At 44.9% G+C, this 8,551-nt stretch overlaps 1 protein-coding gene and 1 long non-coding RNA gene across 4 annotated transcripts in view; one reads left to right on the top strand and one right to left on the bottom strand.

The window, feature by feature from the left end:
• Positions 1–67: 67 nt before the first annotated feature.
• LOC310882321 lies at positions 68–8,265 on the bottom strand. Its single transcript, XR_014572894.1, has 3 exons — positions 8,105–8,265; positions 7,346–7,433; positions 68–5,932 (listed from the first exon to the last, which is right to left on the bottom strand). It is a non-coding gene; the product is annotated as an uncharacterized lncRNA (long non-coding RNA).
• Positions 8,266–8,324: 59 nt separating this feature from the next.
• SLX4 (SLX4 structure-specific endonuclease subunit) overlaps positions 8,325–8,551 on the top strand; it is a 32,270-nt gene continuing 32,043 nt past the window's right edge. For 2 of the 3 annotated variants that reach the window (XM_083800865.1, XM_083800866.1), the window contains exon 1: positions 8,325–8,460. The gene's annotated coding sequence lies outside the window, so the exon portion shown is untranslated. The remainder of the gene's footprint in view (positions 8,461–8,551) is intronic. The other variant, XM_083800863.1, reaches the window with a different exon arrangement.

The raw sequence follows: 8,551 nt of genomic DNA, 5'->3' as shown, positions 1-8,551 counted from the left end.
GTTCTTCTCTTGTCAGATGCTCCTTTGTTCTTAAGAGCATTGGGTACTGGACAGTGGTGGGTAGAGAGGGCTGTGAAAACAGTAGGTTGTAGCAGAGTGTGGAAGGAAAACAGGAGAATCTCCACCCTTGAATTCTGTTAGCCTTGTCCTTGAAAATGGAGTTTAGCCCTTTGAATATTTTCTGAGGAGCAATAGCTGTTCAACAGAAGAGATGCTTGTAACAGAAAATACCATGCGAGGTTTCCCTCTGTGCATCGGGTTTACACCACGCAAACTGGTTTACAAGAATTCTTTTCTTTTCTCAGTTGGTGCTGTGAGGCAGCTGTGATATTTGTTTACCTTATCCTTAAATTGCCAGATTAAGATTCTGAAACTGGATTTGGTTAAATGTTGGGGCGCTGTGCTGGACAGGATAACCTCCAGCTCTTTCCCTGAACACCATGAGCTCAGTAAGCAAAAGGAAGCCTGGCTGTGCAAAGAGGAATGAAAAGGGTCTGCTGTATGAGGTGTCATTTCAGATGTTTTATTAACATTGCCTGAAATTCCACTTTTAGTCAGATGCAGAAGAGGAATTAATGTGGCAGTTTAAGGGGCATTGAGAACAAGGAGCCACCTTCTACATCCCTGGTAGCTGTATAGCTCAGCTAGAGGCTGCAGGTCTTGACTTGGTTCCTGGTAAGACCTAGATGGCATGTTGCCTTTTGATATGCTGGAGTTCCTTGATTGTGCAATAAATACCCTTAAATTGTCCATACTCAAAGATTGGAAGCCAGCAGCAAAGGTGGCACAGGTAAACACACAAGGCTTTACTCCTGGAAGCAGACAACACACATGAAGTTCAGCTATATGTTTTGTAGACTAGACAATATTCTTCTCTTCCAAGTAGATGTAAGATCCTTTGCCATCAAAATCGGTGTAAATACACAGAAAAGAATACTAGGTATTATTCATTTGCATCAGAACTTTGTAGGGCACATGAAAGGAGCAATACGGTGTGGCTACATAGCTAGACCTTTGCAATGCAGCGTGTTTCATGAACACTGAAGAATAAAACCTTTGGTTTTCTCTGGCTAACGTACTGCAGGTGAGTGCATCAGCCCGCAGGCTGGTTACCTGGTGCTCACTGAGAAAGTGGCTAAAAATAGCATCTGTTGATAGAGTGCCTGAGCTGAATGTTAGCTTATAAAATCTGATGCAGTCAGAAGCAGAGCATGCTTACTCCAAGACGGTCATGAAGCATCTGAGCTGTCTTTAAACTCTCCAGTCCTGGGAGTCCAGCAGCCCTTGAGGTGCTGATTTTTTGCCATGACAGATTTATGACTAAATGATCAAACAAAATTTCTGTTATTGGAATGTAAACTAATCCTTTGTGACTGTGCCCATCAAACATGCCGAAAAGTGGTGATAGTCCTGGGGTTCTGTATGCAGGAAGGAGCGGTAGCAGCAGGATCGGGAGGGTGCTTTAACCCAAATCTATCTTACTTGATTGTGCTGCTTTTTCTGGTGCTTTGTCTAAGTTTCACATTTCTATGCACCAGAAGCCTCTGTAGGTCCTCACCTCTTAGTCTTGGCTTTCCCTTTTACTCAATACCTGCAGAGATTGCTGGTGTATGAGGTTTTTATACATGGCTAGCAATGATCCTAGTGGAGAAGGGAGATGTAGAGGCATCGTGTTGATGAACACAAACTGACGTGCTGATAGGAATACAGGCAAGTTGCTTGAGAGCTAGTCTGTAGATGACTGGCTCTGAAAGGGCCTTTGCATGGAACGCAGCAGAGGCTTTTTGGTAAAAAAGCAGTGTAAAGGATGAGTTGTTTCAAACATGACAGGTAAGGTTTTTCACTTTCCACACAATGTCAAAACTTGCTGTGCAAGTAGAGAAGGCTTGTATGGATCTTGCATCAGAACTTCAGTGCTGTTTGTGGTGGTTGAGTTGTGCTTTTCTAGCTCCCACCTTCTCCACTTAGGTCCTAAGTTACTCATCCTCAAAGCACTGTATTGCTAACCAGTTTCCATCCAGCCTTTGCTCTTCCTGAAGTGAGAGTAGAGACCCCTAATTTTTCGAGCATGTTGAGGCAAAACATGAGTTCCAGGAGTGCGCAACACGTTAGAATTGTGCTCGAAAGCCATCAGCACAGGCTGGTTGTCCCATGCTTCTGCATTTGCTCCCCCAGACTTCCCCGTGGGATGGAATTCGGGATCTCCAAACTGGAACAACCTCATGGAGCTTATTTGAGTTCCTGACTGTAAACAATGCTGAACCCTCCTATGTACAGAAAATTTATCTATGTTCTTTGATTTCTGCTGGGACTTTGTTAAACTGCTGCCTGTCCATTGTTTTGTTCAGAAGTGGCTTTGAGTGTGGATTGGGTTCTTTTTGTATTTTTTTCTACAAGTTAAGCTTTATGTGCTGACAGACTTCTGGTGATAAACAGCGTGGCCTTCTCTGCTGCTCTGCCCAGTCTCTTCAGCTGAGTCAAACCTATATCCTCCAGGGCAGAAGATGGAAAATATTTATAGGCAGCGAAATCCAGTTTGAAAGGACATTCCCGAGACCTCGTGCTTTTAAACTTGGACAGGATCCCTCTCACGTCTGGCTCAGGACCTTGAAACTGGACCGGCCCATAAAGTAGTTCACTGGGCCAGATTGAGAACAGAGTTTGCTCTTGTCCAGACTTCCTGCTGAGACTATCGAGAGTGTCTTGGGCAGGCTCCAGGTCTATGATTTATGGACAAACCACAGGCCAGGAATCTGCAATCTAAGCTCCTTGAGCAGCAACTGTTTAAAACATTATGGGAAGAAATGGCCACTGTTTCCAAAAGAAGAAAACTTGGGAGCCATTAATAATGTTTAGCACTTCTGTAGTGTCTTACAATTATTAATTAATCCTCCCACTTTCATTGTGAAGTAATTCAGAAATATCCTTATTGTACAAATAAGATCTACATAGTTTGAACAAATTTCCCTAAGAAACACAGTCGATCTGAATTAGGGATGCAAGAATCCCAGCACAACGTGAAACAAATCTCCCAGATCCAAAGGCATAAAGACAGGTACCTGCTGGGTTTGGATGAGACAACATAAATGCAGTGGGAGCCTTCAGAGCATCCTGCCCAATACCCTGTTCATTTGAAAATTCTTCCCAGGGCAGTTCTGGGTCTGCCCAAACCTTACCTGGTGAGATCATACGCTTTCTCAGTAGACCCCAGGTTCAAAAATTCCTGGGATTTCAGAGAAGACCTGGGAGTGTGGCTGCTTACTGGAATTACCCTGTTCTTTCCAGACAGTTGTCTCCTCTGTTGCTCAGGAAGAAGAGGATGGTATGCTAAAATGACCCTGCTGTTCTGTCTTGCTGTCTTTCTACACTCAGAACAACTCACCTAGCTGTCCTGGAGCAGGCTGAACACAGTTCTTCCTTTCCTCTCCTCAGCAGGAAGTTTTTCTTCCAGACATAGTCATTTGTTCTCCCCCTGCTCTCAGAATCATTTTGTTTCTCCTTTACCCTCCCCGTTTACACTTAACCTCCATCTTCTCTAGAGCACTTTGTGACCCATACTGTGGGTGCAACACAGTCCAAGCCATGAGGCAGTTTTTCTGCCATTAATTTTCTGCTGTCGTTTTCCCATTCTCATCCATGACAAAAGGATGTTCCTCGGTGCTGTCTCCTGCTGTCAGAGCTGGAGCACCTTCTAGCAGGAAATTTTTCTCGAGTCACAAGCTCATTCACATACACTGCTCCTGGAAGCAGTCTGGACTGTGAACAGGTGGGAATGGGTAAGGGAAAAAAAAAAATGCCATCAGTCCCGGTCCAAATGGAATGGTTGGCAGGAGTGCAGGGACCACAGGCTTCTGTAAGTACTTAAAACTTGTAAGGACTCACGATTGTCTCGTTGCCATTAATCTATTTACATACAGCAGGAAGGATGAAAAATTGGTGAAAGAAGCAGAGTTTCCCTCCTCTTTTTAAATCTATATGGCAAAAGGTATCATAATGAATTGCCCATTAAACATTTCCGTGCAACTTTACTCCAAATGTCAGACGTTATTTGCAAGGGATTTGGGGTCAGGTAATAGCAGTTAACAAGGAAGCACACCATGAAGCCAAACAAAACTTGGTTCTTCCTCTTTTGCAGCCCAAGTAAATGAGGGGTAACTGGGGATAAAACCTACTCCAAAAGTAAATCACTAAGTAAAGCCTTAATGGAATTGTCCCAAATTAAACTCTTAGGAACGTGGAAAGTCAGTGCTATGTCTACAAGCAGAGGGAGATTCAACTTGAGCGTTGTTTTGCTAATGTATCTCAATTGCTGGACTTTTTCTGTCTAAAGTGATTTAGCAGATATTTTGAAGACTAAGTGTTCTAAGTTGTCTTGCAATATGCCTCAAGAAATCAAAACATTAGGATTTTTTTGTTGTTGTTTGATGGTGTCTTATTGATGTTTTTAGAGATTCTTAGCATGAGTTTAAACCCCAGTCCCCTTACTGAATGTTAGTGATTCTCCTTGGAAATTTTATTTGATTTTACTTTTCAGGAGAACCAGACAAATTTTGGTTAATAACAAGTCAATTTGAAGTGCACACTCTAATTGGTGCTGTGTGATTTACCAAATGGAAATGTGCATATTTTGAGCAGGCTTAAAAGAAGAGATTGGTATGGAGGCATGCACCATCCCAAAACTGACACTTAATAACTGCAAAAAATAACTGCTCTGGAGGTAAGTGCTGTACTGCTGCTTACTTTGCCCTTTCAAAAGACTCAGTATTGTGCACTGAGAATTGTGGTGAGCTTTGTTGATGAGCATGGCCCAAGTCCATGAGATTCCATGAAGGACAGATTAATGTAATAACTTTAATGCAAAAAGTAAACTTTACTCAGTCCTTCCCCCACTGCCATTGGAATTGGCCCTCATGGCTATTTCTCTGATCACTGTTGACCTAGATTGAACCAATTTGTACTGAAAGCTTTAAAAAGTTCATCTGAAGCTGCCAAAGAGCCACCAGCATTACAAGCCTTAACACAGAGCTGTGCGTTTGCCCATCAGACTCAGCAGACAGCAAAGTGAAACACATTTTGAGAAATGCTGAATGTGGGGGTAAAGGTACATACACATATATAATCTGTAACGTGTATGCATAGATATAGATGCGCAGGTTCACATGGTTACTGTAAATACAATTGCATGATGACTTCAAGCAGTTACTTTTAAAAATATTTTAGAACTGACAACAGTGTCCACAAGTTCCATAATAGTAGTTTTCTGCAGAGAAACTCAGCACCAACGAGTGATAGTAAATATCCTGTCTTTTGCAACCTGTATCAGAAGTGTCCCTATTTCAGGGCTCTGCCTGCACCTACAGGGTTGTAGTTCACAGGAGTACCAAAGCACATATTAAATCAAGCCAAGGTTTTCATACTAGAGTTTAAAGCACTGTGGCCCTATGCATGTGCTTTAGGCATATCTGTCAAAGTAGCTTTGCTTCTGCCATACTGTGCTTTCATTGCCTCTTTGGTTTTTGAGTCCCCACCAGCCCAGAACATCCTCCCCGTCCCGTGTCATTGCTCCAAGTGCTTTTTAGCCACCTCTTTCTGGCTGAAGTTCTGCAGAAAACTGTTCTCTTCCACCTCCCTGCATCGAGGCAGGACAGCCAGCTCTCCCTGCCTGGGAAGTGGTCATCCGGTCACCTGTGGTACAGACCAGTGCCATGGTTGGGAGAAAAAGCGAATTATTGAAACATTGCTAGCAAAAGTCCAGTAGGTCCACACAGAGAATCACAGTGTCTCTGATCAGCTGCCTGATTTTGGGAGAGCTGCTTTGGTTCCCTCTGACTGGCTGCATCTTCTCAATGATGTTTGGTGCAATAGTGAATAGAGCTTGCTGCAGCAACCATGTCCTTGTTGCCTTAGGAATAGCTGCAGGCCTTGAAATGCCCTGTGAAATATATATCAGTTTGGTAGCTGGTTCATACTACTAAATGCTTGTGCTTTTGTGCGGGTCTGTATTAGTAATACCACAATTCACTTGGTTCTTTTCAATATAGACTTTAAAAAGATGCATTTATGAACATCAGCAAGGCTGAGAGGATTTGTGCTCCTTGCACTGAACACAGTAAGCTTTGAAAGATTCAAGTGGTGAAAAAACAGGTGCTTGCACATGTTCTGTGTTTCACATTTCTGAGGTGCCCTTTTCTTTGGTGCCTCAGCACTTTTAGAACAGAAAATTGCATTTGTCTATGCGAAATGCAGTAGAAGAGACTGAGGCTGCAGCGTTGCCTGGCAGCTGTGATGCAGAGGCTGGTCTGGCTGAAGCTGTGTGTGTTTGCTGTGCTCAGCATCGCTTTGAAGTTTCCCTGGCCACAACCGTGTGATGGGGTTTGCAGCCTGCAGAGATGCCCCTCCAAGTCTCCTACCTTGGGTTTGGTGCCAGCAGTGCTGTGCTGTAGCTGGGAGGATGGGACTGTGAGCTGGGGCTTGGGGAGGGCTGAGGTTTTACATGGGCTGCTTGTCGGGTTTGCCTCACCTGCTTGGTCCCTGCCTTGCCTTTCCTCTTAGAAGAATACCAGTGAGGGACATGGAGGCAAAGCTCAGGTTGCTTGGGATAATGGAGCTCTCTTCCATAAATCAAGTTTCCCGCTTCTCTGGTACTTAGTTTGGTTTATTCTTTTAAATATTTGGTGCTTTTGCATTTATGGTATTGTGCCATGAATATTACTGCGACTCGGCTTAGTTCTTGTGGAACCTACATGGTGTCTCAGTACATCATAACCAGAGTATTCTTCAGTGTGTTTGTGCAATATTTGCTTGCAAGTTCTTGCAGGGTTTTCTTAAGAGTGCTCCTAATTCCCATAAAGTGTAGTAACTTCAGAGAGAACTTGAATAAACTAGCCAAAGTGTTGAAAGACACAAACCAAAGGATTTCTTCAGATCGGTTTTGGGTTCTCTCATACTGGCATGGGCACGTTGCACCTCCTGGGGAGAGTCACTGCATAAAATACTCTGATCTGTCTTGCCAAAATAATCAAAGGCACCAATTCTTTGCTTAAAATGTGAGGTCTTCTAGCTAGTATTGCTTGAATTTAGCACAGCTTAAAAATTTAATTGCTTTGTTGGAAGTGAAAAAGCATGGTGCCTCAGTAGCTTTTTCTGTGTTAAAAGTTGTAGGTTTTTGTTGTTGTTGTTATAAGATTTCCAACCAAGCAATGCTATGACAGTATCCATTTCTTTTGGTTATGCTAAATTAGAGATTAAGATGTAATTACAGGGAAAAAAAAAAAGTTCTTTGTAAAGGGGATACCACATTGATCACAATTAGTAGTGCTTTGTATATCTTTAGTAAAATACTTACCTTGTTTTTGGAGAAAACTGATAGTAATGTAGTTGACAGTCAGCCACAGTGCTTTCTGTTGCCACTAAACCTCCCTCTGCCTCTTGGCCTGTTAAGAAGGGTTACCAAGGAGTGATTTGGGTTCTTACCACACCCATACCACATTTTGAGGAATAAAATCCTGACTTCAACACAAAATATGCATTCACAAGGCAAAGCCACTGTGAGGATACACACACACACCCTCTCTCTGGTGCTTTTAGTATCTGCAGTCCTCTAGCCACAATAAATTGTTCATTTGGAGGAAATAATTATTGATTGCAACTCCATGTTAGTGTGAGGTGTCAGGGCTTAAGCTGACTAATGAAGAAATGGCATCCATTTTCCTGTTCTGCCCCCACCTTGTAAAAAGGACAAAATAAAATGGCAATGCTGTGAGAGATCAGCTCTGTAAAAGCTCGAGCTATGAAACTGCTCACCTTGACATTTCCTTGGGGCAAGTTTATTAAAACCCCAAAGCATTCCGCTTATGACAGACTTTACAATTTTCTCACAACAGGCTTTACAATTTTAATGGGCTTTTAGTTGCAGCTCTGGTAGGTTTTCCATGTCAGGCCAGGGATGTGACTTTTAATCATAGTTCTATGGTGGTCAGGGGCAGGTGTGACGTATGCGCTCCTTAGCGATATTTATTTTATATTTCTATAAATTCCACTTATTTTTTAAAAAAATTAACAAGTGTGTGTACTTTGCTACTGCTTTTCCAAGACCAGCTCTTACCAGCTGTCGCCACCAGAGCCCCGGGCGGAGGCTGGGCCCGCCGCCGATTCCCCAGCGCTCGTCCGCCCCCGGCGGCCGCCTCAGGGCTGCCCGGGGCGGGGGCCGGGCCCGCCTCGGGGGCGTCACCATGGCAACCGGTGGCGGGAAGCCCGCGCGCACGCGCAGGGAGGGTGCGGCCGCCGCCGTCCGCGCGTGCGCGGGTGCCGCCGGCTGCTGCCGCGCGCATGCGCATCGCCGTCCGGTGCGGGGCGAGGGAGCCGATTGGCGCCCCGCGCATGCGCTGAGCTGCGGCGGGGGGCTCCCCGCGGGGGCGGCGGGGCGGCGGGAGCGGCGGCAGCCCGCGGCGCGGCGGAGAGGTCGGCGGCGGGGCCGGGTGGCGGGCGGCGGCGCGGCGTGACGTCATGACGCCGGCGCCGCGCGGTGGCGGTGCCGAGCGGGAGGGGGCCC

Source organism: Anser anser (genome assembly GCF_964211835.1).
Source record: "Anser anser genome assembly, chromosome: 15".
NCBI lineage: Eukaryota > Metazoa > Chordata > Aves > Anseriformes > Anatidae > Anser > Anser anser.
Note: the sequence above shows the minus strand (reverse complement) of the source record. Positions and strands in the feature narration are given on the sequence as shown.